The following is a 22,070-nucleotide window of genomic DNA, read 5'->3' on the forward strand; positions in this document are numbered from 1 at the left end:
TGATAGAAAAATGGAGGGGTATGTGGGAAGGAAGGGTTAGGTTGATGCTGGAGTAGGTTAAAAGGTCAGCACAATATCATGGGCTGACGAGCCTGCCCTGAGCTGTACTGTTCTATGTTCCATGTTTTGTGCTCTATGTCCAATCTGAAATAAGGGTGTTACGTCGGTGGGGATGGGGGGGGGGCAGGTGGGGATGGAGGGAAAGGTTAATTCTTTTGTTGCTACTTGTGCAGAGGGAGGGGGAGTGGGGGTTTGAGGATTTTGATGTTTTTATCATTCTTTGGGCTTTCTTCGTTTTGTGGATGTCCGTGAGGAGGACGAGTTTCAGGTTGTATACTGTACCCTGAGATTAAATGGAGTTTGAAACTCTATAACAGATACACCCGAGACTCGCAGGCACTGACTGTAGAGCAGGGAGCAAGCTGTGGGAGGAACTCAGTGGGTCAAGTAGAGTCCACTGGGGCAAAACTTGGGGCCCAGACCTGGACTGCTGGGTTAGGTCCCAGTCCGGTGCAAGTGTAAGGACTCGATCTCCTCAGATTCTGCCTGACCCACTGGGTTCCTCCCGCAGCTCCTTTTACACTGTTTGGGGTCATACAACAAGGAAACAGGCCCTTTGGCCCAACTCACCATGCTGGTCACATTGTTCAGCAAGATATTGCCACCTGAATACTTTGCCCTAGAGCCCTGTAATCCTCTCCAATCTATGGATTTTACCTAGCGGGCTTTTAAGTGCTGCTGAAGTGCCACCCTCATTCTGAATACGCACCACCCTCTGTGTGAAGACGTTGCCCCTGATGTCTCTTATTGAACTGAACCCAGGTCACTGGACTGTAATTGTGTTCAGTCCCTACTGCGCCACAGCCAAAAAAATAATATTTTTTAAACTTAAAAATTTTTAAAAATTGAAAGCTAGTGCCAATACTCACCTGGTCAAGATCCCACTGCAGTTTTAGATAACTTTCTACACTGCCTATAACACCACCTATAAAATGCCATTCATCCTGAAATTGGAAGGCACAGTGTGAGCTACAACAGTCTGACAGTGAGATGTTATTTACCAACATTCGCAAGCCAGGTTCTGTTTACTGAAATTTAAGGGTACAAGCTGTGACCTAGTTGCTGAGACTTGAAGGCTTACAGCACGTTGCTATTACTGAAATTGAAAGCAAATTGCATTTTACTGGAACCCGTGAGCCAACTACCTGGTTCTGCACTCTGAGGGAACACAGCTAGGTACTGCAACTTGACGGCCTCAAATCCCGACTCACTGATGTCACTGAGACTTGAGTTCTGGGTACACTGTCCTGAAGCTCAACGCCTCTCATAGTTTCCTCAGATGTTCTAACAGCTGAAGAAGACATTCTTCATCACCAGCTGCAGACTACTGTCACTGCCGGACCAAAGAAAAACTCATCGCAGACACCACCCACCCATAATTATGTCCACTTTTGGTCACCTACCTACAGGGAAGATGTAAGTAAGGTCAAAAGAATACAGTGAAAATTTACAAGTATGTTGCTAGGTCTGGCAGACCTGAGTTATCAGTCCATAAAACCAGAAGTCATAGGAGCAGAATTAGGCCATCTGGCCCATTGAGTCAGCTCTGCCATTCAGTCACGGCTGTTCCTTTTTTCTTCCTCCTCCTCAACCCCAGTTCCTGGCCTTCTCCCCGTAATTTTTGATGCCCTGTCCATTCAAGAACCTATCAATCTCTGCCTTAAATACACACAACCACCTGGCCTCCACAGCTGCATGTAGCAACAAATCCCACAAATTCACCACCTTTTGGCTAAATAAATTTCTCTGCATCTCTGTTTTGAAAGGGCACCCCTCAATCCTGAGTCCGTGCCCTCTTGTACTAGACTCTATCAGCATGGGAAACATCCTTTCCACATCTACTCTGTCTAGGCCTTTCAACACTCGAAAGGTTTCAATGAGATCCCCCTTCATCCTTCTGAATTCTGGTGAGTACAGACCCAGAGCCTTCAAATGTTCCTCGTATGATAACCCTTTCATTGCTGGAGTCACCCTTGTGAACCTCCTCAGGACCCTCTCCAATGTCAGCACATATTTTCTAAGATGAGGGGCCCAAAACTGTTCACAATACCCAAGGTGAGACCTCTCCAGTGCCTTGCAAAGCCTCAGCATCACATCCTTGCTCTTGTATGCTAGACCTCTTGAAACAAATGCTAACATGGCATTTACCTTCCTCACCACTGACTCAATAAGGAATAGGTTATGACTTTATTCCTTGGAATGTAGAAGATTGAGGGCAGATTTGATAGAGGTATACAAAATTATGAAGTTATAGATAGGTGAATGCCACTAGGCTTTTTCCACTGAGGTTGGGTGGGCCTACAACCAGAGGTCATGGATTAAGAGTGAAAGGTGAGAAGTTTAAGGGGATCATGAGAGGGAACCTCTTCACTCAAAGGGTGGTGAGAGCGTAGAATGAGCTACCAGCACAAATGGTGCTTGCAAGCTGATTTCAACATTTAAGTGAAGTTTTGATAGGTTCATTGGTAGTAGTGGTATGCAGGGCTCTGGTCCTGGTGCAGGTCGAGGAGAATAGGCTTAAATGGTTCAGCATAGACTAGATGGGCCAAAGGGCCTGTTTCTGTGCTGTACTTTTCTACGACTGTATCACTCGATAAAACTGCCTTTCCAAAAGCTCCCTTCTGAAAAGTTCTATCGGGCTATTGAGACAAAAACCTCATGCCATCTTAAAAGTTTCTTTCCCAATCAGGTAATCTTATCAACCAATCTAGTTATCCCACCACACCCCCCTCTGTTACCCCAGTCACTGTACTGTAAACATTTTAAACCACTTATCATAAAGCTGTTTACATTGTAAATACATCTGGTATTTATGCACGTTACTCCAAATCCATACTTTAAGTTTAATTTATATATAATTCTTTACTCTTTTTATTGGTGAATAGTGTTACTTTTGTTGCAAGTCATGCCCTGACCAATATACCACAGCAAATTCCTACGACATGTAACTGTACTGTCAGTGGCAACATTATTAGGTCCTCTTGTTCGTTAATTCAAATATCTAATCACGTAGCAGCAATTCAATACATAAAAGCATGCAGACAAGGTCAAGAGGTTCAGTTATTGTTCAGACCAAATAGCAGAATGGGGAATAACCTTGACCATGGAATGATTGTTAGTGCCAGAAGGGCTGGTTTGAGTATCTCAGGATCTACTGATCTCCTGGCATTTTCACATTGTGCACAGTCCTGGTCAGACCATGCTTAGAGCATAGCACACAGTCCTGGTCAGACCGTGCTTGGAGCAGAGCACACAGTCCTGGTCAGACCATGCTTGGAGCATAGTGCACAGTCCTGGTCAGACCATGCTTGGAGCATAGTGCACAGTCCTGGTCAGACCATGCTTGGAGCAGAGCACACAGTCCTGGTCAGACCGTGCTTGGAGGATAGCACACAGTCCTGGTCAGACCGTGCTTAGAGCATAGCACACAGTCCTGGTCAGACCATGCTTAGAGCAGAGCACACAGTCCTGGTCAGACCATGCTTGGAGCAGAGCACACAGTCCTGGTCAGACCATGCTTGGAGCATAGTGCACAGTCCTGGTCAGACCATGCTTGGAGCATAGTGCACAGTCCTGGTCAGACCGTGCTTGGAGCATAGTGCACAGTCCTGGTCAGACCGTGCTTGGAGCAGAGCACACAGTCCTGGTCAGACCGTGCTTGGAGGATAGCACACAGTCCTGGTCAGACCATGCTTAGAGCATAGCACACAGTCCTGGTCAGACCATGCTTAGAGCAGAGCACACAGTCCTGGTCAGACCGTGCTTGGATCATAGCACACAGTCCTGGTCAGACCGTGCTTGGATCATAGCACACAGTCCTGGTCAGACCGTGCTTGGATCATAGCACACAGTCCTGGTCAGACCGTGCTTGGATCATAGCACACAGTCCTGGTCAGACCGTGCTTGGAGCATAGTGCACAGTCCTGGTCAGACCATGCATGGAGCAGAGCACACAGTCCTGGTCAGACCATGCTTGGAGCATAGCACACAGTCCTGGTCAGACCATGCTTGGAGCATAGTGCACAGTCCTGGTCAGACCGTGCTTGGATCGTAGCACACAGTCCTGGTCAGACCATGCTTGGAGCATAGCACACAGTCCTGGTCAGACCATGCTTGGAGCAGAGCACACAGTCCTGGTCAGACCATGCTTGGAGCATAGCACACAGTCCTGGTCAGACCATGCTTGGAGCATAGCACACAGTCCTGGTCAGACCATGCTTAGAGCATAGCACACAGTCCTGGTCAGACCATGCTTGGAGCAGAGCGCACAGTCCTGGTCAGACCATGCTTGGAGCATAGCACACAGTCCTGGTCAGACCATGCTTAGAGCATAGCACACAGTCCTGGTCAGACCATGCTTGGAGCATAGCACACAGTCCTGGTCAGACCATGCTTGGAGCATAGTGCACAGTCCTGGTCCGACCATGCTTAGAGCAGAGCACACAGTCCTGATCAGACCGTGTTTGGAGCATAGTGCACAGTCCTGGTCAGACCGTGCTTGGAGCAGAGCACACAGTCCTGGTCAGACCATGCTTGGAGCATAGTGCACAGTCCTGGTCAGACCATGCTTGGAGGATAGCACACAGTCCTGGTCAGACCATGCTTGGAGCATAGCACACAGTCCTGGTCAGACCGTGCTTGGAGCAGAGCACACAGTCCTGGTCAGACCATGCTTGGAGCAGAGCACACAGTCCTGGTCAGACCATGCTTGGAGCATAGTGCACAGTCCTGGTCAGACCATGCTTGGAGCATAGTGCACAGTCCTGGTTGCCACACTGCAGGAGTGAGGGATGGATGAAATGCCAAAGGGAATGGTTGCCAGGGATCTTGGGACTGATTTGCAGGGAGAGTTTGGGCAGGCTAGGACTTCATTCTTTGAAGCATAGGAGAATCAGGGGTGACTTTAAAGTGTCACAGAGTCATAGAGCACTACAGTACATAAACAGGCCCTTTGGCCCATCTAGTCCATGCCATACTATTATTCTGCCTAGTCCCATTGACCCACACCAAAACCATAGGACTCTGTACCCTTCCCATACATGTATCTTTCCAAATTTCTCTTAAATCTTGCAATCAAACCCACATCCACCACTTGCGCCAGCAGCTCATTCCACACTCTCACCACTCTGGGTGAAGAAGTTTCCCCTCATGTTCCCCTTAAACATTTCACCTTTCATCTTCACCTATGACCTCTACTTGTAGTCTCACCCAACTTCAGTGAAAAAAGCCTGCTTACATTGACCCTATCGATACACCTCATAATTTTGGATACCTCTACCAAATCTCCCTTCATTCTCCTACGCTCCAGGGAAAAAGCCCTCCCTATAACTCAGGTCCTCAGATTCTGGCAACATCTTTGTAAATTTTCTCTATCCTCTTTCAGTTTTATTGATATCTTTCCTGTAGATAGGTGACCAAAGCTGCACACGATACTCCAAATTAGGTTTCACCAATATCTTATACTACAACACATCTCCTGTACTCAATACATTGATTTATGAAGGACAAAATGCCAAAAAACTATCTTTATGACCCTATCTATGCATGTCACCATTTTCAACGAATTACAGATCTGTATTCCCAGATCCCACTGCCCTACCACCCACTGTATAATCTCCCCCCCCCCGGTTTGTCCTCCCAAAGTGCAATACCTCACACTTGTCTGCATTAAATTTTGTCTGCCGTTTTTCCAGCTGGTCCAGATCCCACTGCAAGGTTGGATTGTCTTCCTTGCTGTCCACTATGCCCCCATTCCTGGCATCATTGGCAAATTTGCCAATCCATTTTACCACATTATCATCCAGATCATTGACATAGATGACAATCAACATCCTCCTTCTTGTTAACCAGGGTTTCAATATCTCTCGAGAAACAAGGTTCCCTAAACCTGTAAGCCTTGCTGTTTATTTTACCAAGAGCATTCAAATTCCAGAATCTCAACATTCAAATTCCAGGCTCTCAACATTTCACATTCAAAGGCCTCCCACTTACCAAACATCCTGATGCCAGAAAACAACTTGTCCCAATCCACACTTGCCAGATCCTTTCTGATGTCATCAAAATTGGCCTTTCTCCAATTTAGAATCTCAATTTAGTACAGAGGTGTATAGAACCATGAGGGATACAGATAGGGTGTAGGATACTGAGGGGTGACCTTATAGAGGTGTATAGAACCATGAGGGACACAGGCAGGGTGTAGGAGACTCAGGGGTGACCTTATAGAGGTGTGTAGAACCATGAGGGACACAGATAGGGTGATGCAAACAGACTTTCCCCCAGGGTTAGGGAATCACCAACTAGAGGGTACAGGTTTAAGGTAAGAGGGGAGAGATTTAACAGGAACCTGAGGGGCAACTTCTTCACCCAGAGGGTGGTCTGTATATGGAACAAGCTGCCAGAGGAAGTGGTTGAGGCAGGTACATTAACAACATTTAACAGACACTTGGACAGGTACATGGATAGGAAAGGTTCAGAGGGATACGGACAGGGATATAGATAGGAAAGGGTCTGACAGATATGGACTGGTACATGGATAGAAAAGGTTTAGAGGGATTTGGGCCAAATGTGGATAAGTGGGACTAGTATAGATGGTAATCTTGGTTAGCATGTGCCAGATGGGCTGAAGCACCTGTTTCCATGCTGTTGGACTTTGTGATTGAATTCTGCTTACAGAACGTAGAACAGCAGAGAACAGTCCAGGCCCTTTGGCCCACGATGTTGTGCTAACCTTTTAACCTACTCCAAGTTCAATCTAACCCTTCAATCCCACATAACCCTCCATTTTTCTATCACCCATGTGTCTATCTAAGAGTCTCTTAAATGTCCCTAATGTACAGTATCTTTCTGTACCACCACCCTTGACAGGGTGTTCCACACACCCCACCACTCTCTGTATAAAAAATCCACCTCTGACATCCCCGCTATACTTTCCTCCAATCACCTTAAATTATGCCCCCTCACATTAGCCATTTCCACCTGTGAAAAAGTCTCTGGCTGTCCACTCTATCTATGATTATAATTTTGTATACTTCTATCAAATCACTTCTCATCCTCCCTCACTCCAGAGAGAAAAGCCCTAGCTCCCTCAGCCTATTCTTATAAGACATGCTCTCTAATCCAGGCAGCATCCTGGTGAATCTCCTCTTCACCCTCTCTAAAGCTTCCACATCCTTCCTACAACGAAGGTGTTGTTGGTTACAAGACCTCATTGTAATCTATAACAAGCTCGACACTAACCACAACTCCACCAACCTTTGTGTTATCTGCACACTTACTAACCCACCCTCCACTTCCAGATCATCATTTATAAAAAACATCATAAACTGTGGGAATCTTGGTTGACATGGAGCAGATGGACCAAAGGGCCTGTTTCTCTTCTATATGACTGAATCACTCCCTCAGGTTCACCTCCTGTCTCGAGCATTGTTCGGACTGCACTTGGAATACTGTGTGCAGTTTGGGGCCCCTCAGCTAGGAATATTGAGTGGCGGGGTGGAGATACGTCTCTACCAAAGGAGGTGTAAGGCACTCCTTCCCTCCTCTAGCCTGCAGGTCACCCTTGAGCAAGGGGTAGCACCTGCTTAGCACCCGATCTGGGTCACGTGAACCCATGGGATCAGGCGGTGGATGGTCATACGAGCAGCCAGTGCAGATCACAAGTCCTGGTTATGCGACCACTGACACCAGGCAGACAATCTGTGAAGAGTATTGATAATGGCTGGGGTCACCTGTCTTGTAAAGACACTGCCTAGAAGAAGGCAATGGCAAACCATTTCTGTAGAAAAATTTGCCAAGAACAGTCATGGTCATGAAACCATGACCTGCAATTCACTCAACTTGTCTGGACTACATCAAAGCCTCCCCACATCCTCCTCCCACCCAGCTCAGTGCCTTTCCCAGACTGGTTCCTTCGCTCAAATCACTGTTCTACACTCAGTAGCCACTTTATTAGTTACCTCCTGCGCCTAAGAAAGTGACCGCTGGGTGTCTGTTCATGGTCGTCTGCTGCTGTTGTCCATCTGCACGCTGTGTGTTCAGAGATGCTCTTCCGCACACCGCTGTTGTAACGTGTGGCTATGGTAAGTGTGCCCACTGGTGGGGAGGGCTTTGCTGTAATGGACTGGGCTGCATTTGCCTTTTCAATGAGAAGCTGAGTTGAGTAATTCATTCTCAAACACAGGCCCTCTAGTCCCAGTAACATGCATATGAATCTTTTCTGCAGCTGAATGACATGCTTTCCTTAGCTGGCTGGCCACAACGACACACAATACTCCTGTTGCGGTCTCACTGACATCCTGGGGCTGTACTGTGGTGTTGTGATAGGCAAAACCCTTACAGCGCCAGTGTCCCAGGGTCAATTCCCACTGCCGTACCTACGGAGGTTTGTGCCTTCTTCCCATGATCGCGTGGGTTTCCTCCCACGTTCCGAAGACGTACGGGTTAGGGTTAGAGAGCTGTGGGCGCATTTGACTGTAAGTTTCAACCAGCAACTTGCTGGAGGTTCTCAGAGGGTCGAGCAGCATCTGCTGGGCATCGCGGGTACGGTAGATGGGCATCAGAATGTGTGATGACGTGTGCAGCCTGCCCCGGCACATCCTTCAGTGTGTTGGTCATTAACGCAAACAACACATGTCACTGTACGTGCCGAAGTTTAAGTGTCATAAATAAATCTGAAAGCTGAAATTTGTTGGGAGGGGGAGAGAAATTATCAGTGTTATAACTTCTCCCACTGAAGGTAAAGGACTGACATTTCTACTTACAAATCTTTTTTTTGCTCTCTTCTTAACATGCGTGTAGTGGCTCTTGTAGCAGTTACTTCTTTGTAGGCTTGCTCCTGGTCTGTGTTTGAATTTTAAACTGCTCCTGATCCTCAGGCTATATTTACACCTAATTCATCTAAAATTTTATCCTTACTTTCCTAAGTTACTGTGTGTGATATGTGTGTAACGTGTGCTACTGTGCTTTACACTCTGGTCCGGAGAAACATTGTCTCCTTTGATAGTTTTCATGTATATAGTTAAATGACAATAAACTTGACTAGAATCGGCAAATCAACTATGTATTTATATAATGAACAGTGCAACACTAAACCGGGCGTCTGGCTAAACAAGTGTTCGTTAACTCCACTAAACTACATAAAACTACACTACTAGACATTCAATTTAACGGGAACTCCATTAAATCTCCCCAGGTAATAGGACTGAAGAACTAAGCATGCTATAAACAAATACTTAACAAAACAAACATGGTGGAGGAGGGGTGTCATCTATCTCTGCAAAGCCCTTTCCCAAGGTCCTTCAGCACCTGGTCACAAAGAAAGCAGCCGAGTCTCCTGCGTGTGCTATTCTTATACAGCCCGACTGCCCGGAACGGAAACTGGCACCGTGGCACAAACCAACCAATGGGAAAGAGAGACTGCAACCTTTAAACAGGTCAATCAACAGACAACACAGTGGAAGTGGCGTTCAACCTGAAAATAAGCCAACTCTCTCCCCCTCCCCCTTCCCCAGCATCACACATGTTAAGTCTAAGACCCAGACCAGAAACTCTAACTCCGTTTCTTTTTAGGTTGTGGTGAACGACATATACCTGTCTGGACACCCCCCCCCCCCCCCCCCAACTGACTGCTCCTGTGGCTCCTCCCACTGACCGTGGCTCCTCCCATTGACCCCGGTATAAAGGCGATTGGAGACACCGCCCCAGCCTCAGTCTCCAGGATGCAGTGTGGTGGTCAATTGCTGTTTGTTCTTTCTTCCAGCCAATAAAAGCCTATATCTTGCCTCACGTCTCCAAGAGTTATTGATGGTGCATCATAGGTTGAGGAGGTTCAGCTTCTCACCAAACTCACAAACTTGGACAGATGTACTGTTGAAAGTATCCTGACTGGTTGTATCTCAGTCAGGAATGGCAACCTGAATGTACAGGAATGTAAGAAGCTGCAGAGTCAGCCCAATACATCATAGACACATCCCCCCACCACCACCATCGGTCGTATCTCCAGGAGGGGCTGCCTCAAGAAGGTAACATCCATCATCCAGATCTCCACCATCCAGGCCATGCCATCTTCTCACAGCTCCTATTGGGCAGGAGGGTCAGAAGCCTGAAGTCCCACAGAATCCCTTCATCAAATATCCCCTCCAGCTAGACGATGCCAGCTTCTCAACACTCCCAACACTGGGCAGGAGATACAGAAGCTTGAAGTTCCACACCATCAGGTTCAGGAACAGTTACTTCCCTTCAACCACGGTTCTTGAAACGACCGGCACAACTGTTGCATTTTGTAACTTTAAAACATTATACTATTTCATAGGAGTCCAGGAATGCAGATCTAACTTTGTGTTTACTTTGAACAAGGCACTCCCGTGGCACATGACATATGCAATTCACTTATTTATACATATAACATTTATTCATATTTACCCATAATGAATTATTTAAATGAATAAGAATGCTTAATGATGGGAGAGGGCTGGAGGGTTATGGACTGGGTGCAGGTCAATGGGACTAGCAGTTTCGGCACAGACTAGAAGGGCTGAATGGCCTGTTTTCTGTGCTGTAGTGTTCTATGGTTCTATGGAACCAAAATATAAACAAGATCACAAATATTACTGAAATATTAAATACACAACAAAACTCTAAATCAGTACAGTAACACTGTGATCTAATGTTGTCTAACAAAGACATTTCTTGTCCTAATTATGTTCTCTCTAGCAAATGTCATATAGAACATTTAAGATATAGGAGCAGAATTCGGCCATTTGATCCATCAGGTCTGCTCCACCATTTCATCACGACTGATCCATTTTCCCTCTCAACCCCAGTCTCCTGTCTTTTCCCCATATCCCTTCAAGCCCTAGATAATCAAGAATTTATCAACATCTGACTTCAATATACCAATGACTTGGCCTCCACAGCTGCCCGCGGCAATGAATTCCACAGGTTCACCACCTTCTGGCAAAAGAAATTCCTCCTCATCTCTGTTCTAAAAGGATGCCCCTCTATTCTGAGGATGTGTCCTCTGGTCCTAGACTCCCCCACTATAGGAAATATCCTCTCCACATCCACTCTATCTGTGTCCTCTGGTCCTAGACTCCCCCACAATAGGGAACATCCTCTCCACATCCACTCTATCCGTGTCCTCTGGCCCTAGACTCCCCCACTATAGGAAACATCCTCTCCACGTCCACTCTATCTGTGTCCTCTGGTCCTGGACTCCCCCACTATAGGAAATATCCTCTCCACATCCACTCTATCTGTGTCCTCTGGTCCTAGACTCCCCCACAATAGAGAACATCCTCTCCACATCCACTCTATCTGTGTCCTTTGGTGTTAGACTCCCCTACTATAGGGAAAATCCTCTCCACATCCACTCTATCTGTGCCCTCTGGTCCTAGACTCCTCCACAATAGGGAACATCCTCTCCACATCCACTCTATCAAGGCCTTTCAACATTTCATAGGTTTCAATGAGGTCACCCCTCATTCTTCTGAATTCCAGTGAGTAGAGGCCCAGAACCATCAAACACTCCTCATATGATAAGCCTTTCAACACCAGAATCATTTTCGTGAACCTCCTTTGAACCCTTTCCAGTGTTAGCACATCCTTTCTTAGATAAAGGGCCCAAAACTGCTCACAGTACTCAGCGTGAGGCAATTATAACTGATGTTTTCCTCTGAGTGTTGTATGTCTGACGCTCTGTGCATATGATACTGCTGCAAGTAAGTTTTTCATTGTACTTGTGCGTACATGGACTTGTGCAGATGGCAATAAACTCGGCTTGGCTCCATTTGACGTGCTGAGTGTGTCCAACATTTTCCAATTTTATTTACAGTCTCTAAAATCTACAGCTGCAGAAGTCGGCCTGTTTTGGGATTAAAGGGCTGTGTTTGGGAGGGAGGAAAGGGGATTGTTTCCCTAGTATTGTTTGGTGCTCATCTTCCGTGTTGTTCTGCCAAGCATTGCGGGTATACTATATTGGCACCTGAATCTGTGGCGACATTTGCGGGCTGCCCCCGGCACATCCTTAGGTTGTGTTGGTTGTTAACTCAAACGAAGCATTTCAAGGATTCAAGAGTCAAAAGTTTATTTTCAAAGCACGTATGAAATATACAACTCTGAGATTCATCTTCCCCGCAGACAGCCACGAAACACAGAAAAACCATGGAATCTGTTCAAAGAAAAACATCAGCCCTCTCCCACACACAAGGAAAAACAAATCACTACAGACAGCAACAAAAATCACGAGTGAGAAACACAGAATATAAAACACAAAATGGAAAGAGTCCAGGCATATTCAGTACAGCTCAGTGTTCATTATCTGCAGGCCGCCCCGATTCAAAATCACCCAAAATAACAGCATAAAAAGGAGCAACCTTGCCCAAGACCCAGGACTCCAGCATTATCCTCAGACAGCAAAGAAGATAGAGAGAGAGAGAGAGAGAGAGAGAGAGAGAGAAGGAGAGACTATTCGTACACGGAGAGGGAGCAGCGAGCAAGAGGGGGAAAGACCGTCACATGTCACCTTCCCCCAGCAGTAGTGAACAAGAGGCTGGTCGATGTCGCTAAACACCCACTCGCCTTCCACGAGAGCACTAGATTGTTCAATCGGCCCGTAAACACCCCCCCCACCCTTCGAAATGTAGATCACAGGCTCTAACAGTAGCAGAAAAAATATTTGAAAGAGAAAGTAGACATAAAAAGAAGTTCTGTGAACTGTCTGGCGGATGTCATGCTTGGTTGCGTAATTCGCTGTACGTTTTAGTGTATATCTGATAAATAAACACATATTTTGAATCCTGAATCTTGAATCTCGCCTTCTAATCGGAAAACGATTGATTACGATTTAAAAGCAGAGCATGATGAAAAGTCGCTGGGCGCAGACGTTCGAAACTTGGGCCGCCCTTTGAAATTAGGTTGCAGGGTGAAGTTCAAAGCCTGGCAATTTGATGCCCAGATCTGTTTCGTGCAATCTCACTGGAGGGAGCTGTTTCCTTGAGTTTGATGGCAGGGTGCAGTACTCTGAAATGCAGCAACCAGGCAGTGTTGGCTGAACGAGATCGAAGAGAAATGGCCCTTGAAAATCATCACGGGATTTTACTTGGTGAAATTTAATCTCAGCATCTTGAAACTTGACGGAGGCTTTATTCAATTAAATTTGCCGATGGCAGTTTGTTCACTGAAATTTGTCACCAGGGTGTTTATTTTTTTCTCCGAAGTTTCCTCCTTGTTAGATTTGGTAGACAGATGTGTTTACTGTTGAGCCATCAATCACCGCTGAGTACCACTGCAAGAAAGCAGCATCCATCATCAAGGTCCTCAGCATCCAGGCCGTGCTCTCCTCTCGCTGTTACCGTCAGGCAGAAACGAGAGGAGCACCAGGTCCTCCTACACCAGCAGCTTCAGGAATAATTATTACCCCACAACCATCAAGCTTCTGAGCTCACCTTGACACTGAACTGATTCGATGACCTAGAGACTCACTTTCAAGGACTCTACAGCGCATGTTCTTTGTACATGTGTATGTACGTCTATCTATCTACTGTCAGAGGCCACCTTATCTGATACCTCCAGTATACAGTAAAGTGGTCAAGGAATGCATGTTCATGGTCTTCAGAGCTGTAGTCCATCCACTTCAAGGTTCAACATGTTGTGCATTCAGAGATGCTCTTCTACACACCACTGTTGTAACACGTGGTTATTTGTGTTACTGTTGCCTTCCTGTCAGCTTAAACCAGTCTGGCCAATCTCCTCTGACCTCTCTCATTAACAAGATAATGTCTCATTGCAAGACATTACTTCCTACAAAGCGAAACCCAATAGCATGAATGGCAGCGATGTTTTACTACCAGATGAACTCAACGCCTTCTATGCCCACTTTGAAAGGGAGAATACAACTACAGCTGTGAAGATCCCTGCTGCACCTGACGACTCTGTGATCACTGTCTCGGAGGACAGCGTTAGGCTGGCTTTAAAGAGAGTGAACCCTCGCAAGGCGGAAGGTCCCAATGGAGTAGCTGGTAAGGCTCTGAAAACCTGTGCCAATGAACTCGTGGAAGTATTCAAGGACATTTTCAACCTCTCACTGCTATGGGTGGAAGTTCCCACTTGCTTCAAAAAGGCAACAATTATACCAGTGCCTAAGAAGAATAATGTGGGCTGCCTTAATGACTTTCGCCCGGTAGCATTCACATCGACAGTGATGAAATGCTTTGAGAGGTTGGTAATGACTAGAAGGTACTCCTGCCTCAGCAAGGACCTGGACCCATTGCAATTTGCTTATCACCACAATAGATCAACGGCAGACGCAATCTCAATGGCTCTCTACACGGCCTTAGACCACATGGATGACACAAACACATGTCAGGACTATAGTTCATCGACTATAGCTCAGCATTTAACACCATCATTCCCACAATCCTGATTGAGTAGTTACAGAACCTGGGCCTCTGTACCTCCCTCTGCAATTGGATCCTTGACTTCCTAACTGGAAGATCACAATCTGTGCGGATTGGTGATACAACCATTGCTCTGCTCTCTATATACCCATGACTGTGTGGCTAGGTGATACAACCATTGTTGGTAGAATCTCAGGTGGTGACGAGAGGGCGTACAGGAGTGAGATATGTCATCTAGTGGAGTGGTGCCACAGCAACAACCTGGCACTCAACATCAGTAAGACGAAAGAGCTGACTGTGGACTTCAGGAAGGGTAAGACATAGGAGCACATACCAATCCTCACAGAGGGATCAGAAGTAGAGAGAGTGAGCAGTTTCAAGTTCCTGGGTGTCAAGATCTCTGAGAATCTTCATTAGGAGTTTGAAGAGATTTAGCATGTCAACAAATACACTCAAAAACTTCTATAGTTGTACCATGGAGAGCATTCTGACAGGCTGAATCACTGTCTGGTATGGGGGGGGGGGGGGGGCTATTGCACAGGACCAAGAGAAGCTGCAGAGAGTCATAAATTTAGTCAGCTGCATCTTGGGTACTGGCCTACAAAGTACCCAGGACATCTTCAAGGAGTGGTGTCTCAGAAAGGCAGTGCCCATTATTATAGATTTCCAGCACCCAGGGCATGCCCTTTTCTCACTGTTACCATCAGGTAGGAGGTACAGAAGCCTGAAGGCTCACACTCAGTGATTCAGGAACAGCTTCTTCCCCTCTGCTATCCAATTACTAAATGGACATTGAACTCGTGAACCTTATGTCACTTTTTAAATATATATTATTTCTGTTTTGCATGATTTCTAATCTTTTCAATATACGTATACTGTACTGTAATTGATTGATTGACTTCTTCTATATAATGTATTGCATTGAACTGCTGCTGCTAAGTTAACAAATTTCAGGACACCTGCCGGTGATAATAAACCTGTTTCTGAGAACTGCCACTCACTGGATGCTTTTTAAAAAAAAATTTGCACCATTCTCTGTAAACTCTGGAGACTGTTGTGAGTGAAAATCCCAGACCAGCAGATTCTGAGATACTCAAACCACCCCATCTGGCACCAACAATTATTCCATGGTCAAAGTCCATTTCTTCTGCAGTCTGATGTTTGGTCTGAACAACAACTGAACCTCTTGACCTTGTCTGCATGCTTTTATGCATTGAGTTGCTGCCATATGAATGTCTGATTAGACATTTGCATTAATGAGCAGGTGTACAGGTGTACCTAATAGAGTGGCCTTGAGTGCAAGTGAACACTTATTCAAACCGTTATAAACCATTTACTTTGATATTTGTGTTGTGGTTGTTCCTTTTCGTGCCTTGTGGTGCATCGGGTGGAATTTTTGCCATTTTCACAGCGTTTGACTGTGGTTTTTTTATGAGGCTGAGTTGCTCAACGTTCAACCCAGCACAGATAAGAAGTGTGCAAGGGGTTGGCCAGATTCAAACTCAGGACCATTCGCCTCGAAGTCCGGTGCTGATGCCCCTACACCACGGGCCAGCTTTACTTTGGGAAGTGATGGTGTTAAATTATGGAATAACATTGCAGATTGAGGAACAGTTTATTCCTCTCCACATGGACAAAGGTCCAGAGGAAGTTTACAAGAATAATCCCATGAAAGGGTTACATATGAGGAGCAATTGATGGCTCTGAGCCTGTACTTGCTGGGGTTTCAAAGAGTGTGGCTGGGGGAGATCTCATTGAAACCTATTAAATGTTGAAAAGGCTTGATAGAGTGGATGTGGAGAGGATGTTTCCTGTACTGGGGGAGTCTAGGACCAGAGGACACAGATAGAGTGGATGTGGAGAGGATGTTTCTTATAGTGGGGAGTCTAGGACCAGAGGACAGCCTCAGAACAGAGATGAGGACAATTTCTTTTGCCAGAGGATTGTGAATCTGTGCAATTCATTGCTACAGACGGCTCTAGAGGCCAAGTCCGAGTATATTTAAAGCAGAGGTTGATAGGTTCTTGATTAGAATGTAAGATCATATAGGAGTAGAATGAGGCCATTTGGCCCAACCAGTCTAATCTTCCATTTCATCATGGCTGATCCCTCTCAGCCCCAATCTCATGGCTCCTCCCATATCTCTTCATGCCCTGATAAATCAAGAATCTATCTACCTCTGCCTTAAATATACCCAATGACCTGGCCTCCACAGTCACCTGTGACAACAAATTCCACAGATATACACTCTGGCTGTAGAAATACCTCCTCATTTTCCTTCTATACCTCCAATAGTAAGGGCGTCAAAGGTTGCAGGGTGAAGGCAGGAGAATGGGGTTGAGAGGGATAGTAAATTAGCCATGTTGGATGTGAGGGGCCTATTGGCCTAATTCTGTTCCTATATCATATGGTCTTATAGACATTCTGATTTCTGAGCGGCCCATGAACCCATGAACTCTACCTCATGATTCCCTTTGCTCACACTACTTATTTATTTTCTTCTTCATTTATTTACTTATAACTCATTTATTTCCCAGTGTTTAATTTTAAGTATATTTTTCATAAATTCTTTCTGAATCTTGGCTTTATACTGTTTCTTGTAAACTCTACAGTATTTTTTTATTTTCCTGTGAATGCCCACATGTAAATGAACCTCGGGGTTGTATACAGTGATACATGCATACTTCAGTAACACTGGACAACAAAGATTTCGCTTTGTTTTTTTGTTTTTTTTTGGGTTTACCTTATGTATTTTGGGCTAATGATCATAAAAATCACCATGAAATTTCCCAATTGCGCAGCTTTTTAAAAAAAATATTGCCTAAATTTGTTAATTCAATTCATAATTCAAATCAGAACAACTGATGCCAAGGTTCAGGAAGGCATTTTTGTTGATCCACAAATCAAACAGGTCTTCAATGAAAGGCAATTTGTAGAACTTCTTGTGGGACCGGAGAAAATCATATGAAAGGCTTTTAAGGAAAATCTTCTTGGCACCACAGAGCACCAAACTATATGCAGCTGGTTGACAAGATGCTTCAAGTATACAAAGTCATGAAGTGAAACATGTCACTAAAGATTCACTTTCTGCATTCCCATTTAGACTTCTTCCCTGCAAATCTTGGTGCTGTCAGGGACGAGCATGGTGAAAGGTTTCACCAGGACATTGCGATCATGGAAAAACGGTATCAGGGCAACTGGAATCCATCAATGCTGGCTGATTATTGCTGGATACCTCAGACAAGCCTCAGACAATGAGTATAAATGAAAATCATCAACAAAACATTTTTAGCTGAGTTGAACTATTGCAAAGCATCAGCACCATTATGCAATTAAACACATTATATTCAAAGTTAATTTCTTGTTTCTCTGAATTTCTGTGTGATGTAAGTGGTCTGAAATTACATTTGTGTTCAGCTTCAAGTGGACTATCATAAACAAAACTATTTCAGAAGAAGCAACACTTTCGAAAAAAAAGTCCCGTGTAATAAATTTCCATTAACTTAGATTTTTATCTATTTTGTAATTGATTGTAATTTTATGAACTTATGTTCGACTGCTGCTGCAAAACAACCTCATTAATGTCACTTAAGTCAGTGATTATAAATATGATTGATTCATTCGGCCCAACCAGTCCCTGCAGATCCCTAACTGCCCATTCACGCCGAACCCATTTCACTCTCCCTATACTCCCACCCACTACCCACTGATAATGCCTTTCAGCCACACATTGAGGGTTTTGGGAGGCAATGACCGTGGCTGGTTAACCTGACCCTGCACACGGTTGGGATTTGGGAGGAAATTGGACACCTGGAGAAACACATGTATTAGACCGCAACAGCATAAGACATAGAAGCAGAACTAGGCCATTTGGCCCATTGAGTCTGCTTCACGGCTGATCCTTTTATCCTCCTTGGCCCCACTCCCCGGCCTTCTTCCTGTAAGCTTTGATGCTGTGTCCAATCACAAACCTACCAAGCTCTCCCATAAATACACCCAATGACCTGGCCTGCACAGCTGACTGTGGTAATAAATTCTACAAATTCACCATCCTCCGCTAAAGAAATTTCTCCACATCTCTTTTTTAGATGGATGCTCCTCTTGTCCTAGACTCCCCCATAGTGGAGTCCCCCCTCCTTTCGACATCTACTCTGTCTAGTCCTTTCAACATTCAAAAGGTTTCAATGAAATCTCCCTCATCTTTCTAAATCCCACTGAGGACAGACCCAGAGCCATCAAACATTCCTCATATGATAACCCTTTCATTCCTGGAATCATCCTTGTGAACCTCCTCTGGACCCTCTCCAATGCTAGCATATCTTTTCTAAGATGAGGGGCCCAAAACTGTTCACAATACTCAAGATAAGGCCTCACCAGTGCCTCCTCGCCTCAGCATCACATCCCTGCTCTTGTATTCTCTTGAAATGAATGCTAACATTGCATTTGCCTTCCTCACCATTGACTCTACCTGCAAGCTAACCTTTAGGGTGTTCTGCACAAGGACACCCAAGTTCCTTTGCATCTCAGATTTTTGGATTTTCACCCCATTAAAAAAATAGTCTACACATTTATTTCTACTACTAAAGATTCCAACATTGTATTTAATTTGCCACTCTTTTACCCATTCTCCTAACCTAAGTCCTTCTGCAGCCTACCTGTTTTCTCAACACTACCTGACTCTCCACCACTCTTCGTATCATCTGCAAACTTTGCAACAAAGCCATCTATTCCATCATCCAAATCATTGATATACAGCATAAAAAGAATCAGTCCCAACACCAACCCCTGCAGAACACCACTTGTCACTGGCAGCCAACCCAGAAAGGATCACTGTCTGGTATGGAGGGGCTACTGCACAGGACCGAAAGAAGCTGCAGAAGGTCGTAAATCTAGTCAGTTCCATCTTGGGCTCTAGCCTACAAAGTTCCCAGGACATCTTCAAGGAGCGGTGTCTCAGAAAGGCAGCGTGCATTATTAAGGACCTCCAATACCCAGGGCATGCCCTTTTCTCACTGTTACCATAAGGTAGGAGGTACAGAAGCCTGAAGGCACACACTCAGCGATTCAGGAACAGCTTCTTCCCTTCTGCTGTCCGATTCCTAAATGGACATTGAAGCTTTGGACACTACCTCACTTTTTTTAATATACAGTATTTCTGTTTTTGCACATTTTTAAAATCTATTCAATATATGTAATTGGTTTACTTGATTATTTATTATTATGTTTTATTTTATTTATTATTATTATTTCTCTCTCTCTGCTAGATTATGTATTGCATTGAACTGCTGCTGCTAAGTTAAATTCCACGTCACATGCCAGTGATAATAAACTTGATTCTGATTCTGATTTTATTCACGCTCACTGCCTCCTACCAATCAGGCAATGCTCTAACCATGCCAGTAACTCTCCTGTAAAACCATGTGCTCTCAACTTGGTAAGCAGCCTCATACATGGCACCTTGAAAAAGGCCTTCTGAAAGTCCAAATACACCACATCCACTGCATCCCCTTTGTCTATCCTACTTGTAATCTCTTCAAAGAACTCCAAGAGGTTCATCAGGCAGGATTTTCCCCGAAGGAAACCATGCAGTCTTTGTACTTATCTTGTCCTGTGTCACTAAGTACTCCATCACCTCATCCTTAACAATTGACTCCAACACCTTCCCAACCACTGAGATCAGGTTAACTGGTGTATAATTTCCTTTCTGCTGTCTCCATCCTTTCTTACAGAGTGGAGTGACATTTGCAATTTTCCAGTCCTCTGGCACCACGCCAGAGTTCAATGAGTTTTGAAAGATCATTACTAATGCCTCCACAATCTCTGCTGCTACCTCTTTCAGAACCCTAGGGTGCAGTTCATCTGGTCCAGGTGACTTATCTACCCTTAGGTCTTTCAGCTTTTTGAGAACCTTCTCCCTTGTAATAGTAACTGCGTTCATTTCTCTTCTTTCACGCCCTTCATCATCTGGCACACTGCCAGTGTCTTCCACAGTGAAGACTGATGCAAAATATCATTTAGTTAATCTGCCATCTCCTTGTCCCCTGTTATTACTTCTCTAGATTCATCTTCTAGCAGTCCTATATCCACTCTCATCTCTCTTGTATATTTGAAATACTTGAAAAAGCTTTTACTATACACTTTGATATTGTTTGCAAGCTTGCTTTCATATTTCATCTTCTCCTTTCTAATGATTCTTTTAGTTGCTTTCTGTAGGTTTTTAAAAGCTTCCCAATCCTCTATCCTCCCGCCAATTTTTGCTTTGTAGTATCCCTTTCTTTTGCTTTTACACAGAAACATAGAAAACCTACAGCACAATAAAGGCCCTTCGGCCCACAAAGTTGTGCCCACCATGTCCCTACTTTAGAAATTACTAGGCCTACCTATAGCCCTTTATTTTTCTAAGTTCCATGTACCAATCCAAAAGTCTCTTAAAAGACCCTATCATATCCACCTCCACCACCGTTGCCGGCAGCCCATTCCACGCATTCACCACTCTCTGAGTAAAAAACCTACCCCTGACATCTCCTCTATAGCTACTCCCCAGTACTTTAAACCTGTGTCCTCTTGTGGCAACCATTTTCGCCCTGGGAAAAAGCCTCTGACTTATCCACACGATCAATGCCTCTCATCATCTTGTACACCTCTATCAGGTCACCTCTCATCCTCTGTCACTCCAAGGAGAAAAGGCTGAGTTCACTCAACCTATTATCATAAGGCATGCTCCCCAATCCAGGCAACATCCTTGTAAATCTCCTCTGCACCCTTCTATGGCTTCCACATCCTTCCTGTAGTGAGGTGACCAGGACTGAGCACAGTACTCCAAGTAGGGTCAGACCAGGGTCCTATTTAGCTGTAACTTTACCTCTCGGCTCCTAAATTCAATTCCACGATTGATGAAGGCCAATACACCGTACACCTTCTTAACCACAGAATCAACCTGCGCGGCTGCTTTAAGCGTCCTATGGACTCGGACCCCAAGATCCCTCTGATCCTCCACACTGCCGAGAGTCTTACGATTATCATATTTGACCTACCAAAATGAACCACTTCACGCTTATCTGGGTTGAACTCCATCTGCCACTCCTCAGCCCAGTTTTGCATCCCATCAATGTCCCACTATAACCTCTGACAGCCCTCCACACTATCCACAACACCTCTAACCTTTGTGTTATCAGCAAACTTACTAACCCATCCCTCCACTTCCTCATCCAGGTCATTTATAAAAATCACAAAGAGAAAGAGTCCCAGAACAGATCCCTGAGGCACTTCACTGGTCACTGACCTCCATGCAGAATATGACCTGTCTACAACTACTCTTTGCCTTCTGTGGGCAAGCCAGTTCTGGATCCACAAAGCAATGTCCCCTTCAATCCCATGTCTCCTTACTTTCTCAATAAGCCTTGCATGGGGTACCTTATCAAATGTCTTGCTGAAATCCATATACACTACATCTACTGCTCTTCCTTCATCAATGTGTTTAGTCATATTCTCAAAAAATTCAATCAGGCTTGTAAGGCACAACCTGCCCTTAACAAAGCCATGCTGACTATTCCTTAATCATATTATACCTCTTCAAATGTTCATAAATCCTGCCTCTCAGGATCTTCTCCATCAACT

The 22,070-nt window shown here is 45.0% G+C and overlaps 1 protein-coding gene and 1 long non-coding RNA gene across 25 annotated transcripts in view; one reads left to right on the plus strand and one right to left on the minus strand.

The window, feature by feature from the left end:
* The window catches only part of LOC140717695 (uncharacterized), an 87,855-nt gene extending 70,134 nt beyond the window's left edge, over positions 1–17,721 (plus strand). The window contains exon 3 of the long non-coding RNA XR_012096585.1: positions 17,557–17,721. This is a non-coding gene — a long non-coding RNA (uncharacterized lncRNA). The remainder of the gene's footprint in view (positions 1–17,556) is intronic.
* LOC140717693 (neurexin-2-like) overlaps positions 1–22,070 on the minus strand; it is a 1,248,008-nt gene that overhangs the window by 841,199 nt on the left and 384,739 nt on the right. The gene's annotated exons all lie outside the window — the stretch shown is intronic.

The sequence above is a fragment of the Hemitrygon akajei genome, chromosome 28, assembly GCF_048418815.1.
Source record: "Hemitrygon akajei chromosome 28, sHemAka1.3, whole genome shotgun sequence".
NCBI classification, from domain to species: Eukaryota; Metazoa; Chordata; class Chondrichthyes; order Myliobatiformes; family Dasyatidae; genus Hemitrygon; species Hemitrygon akajei.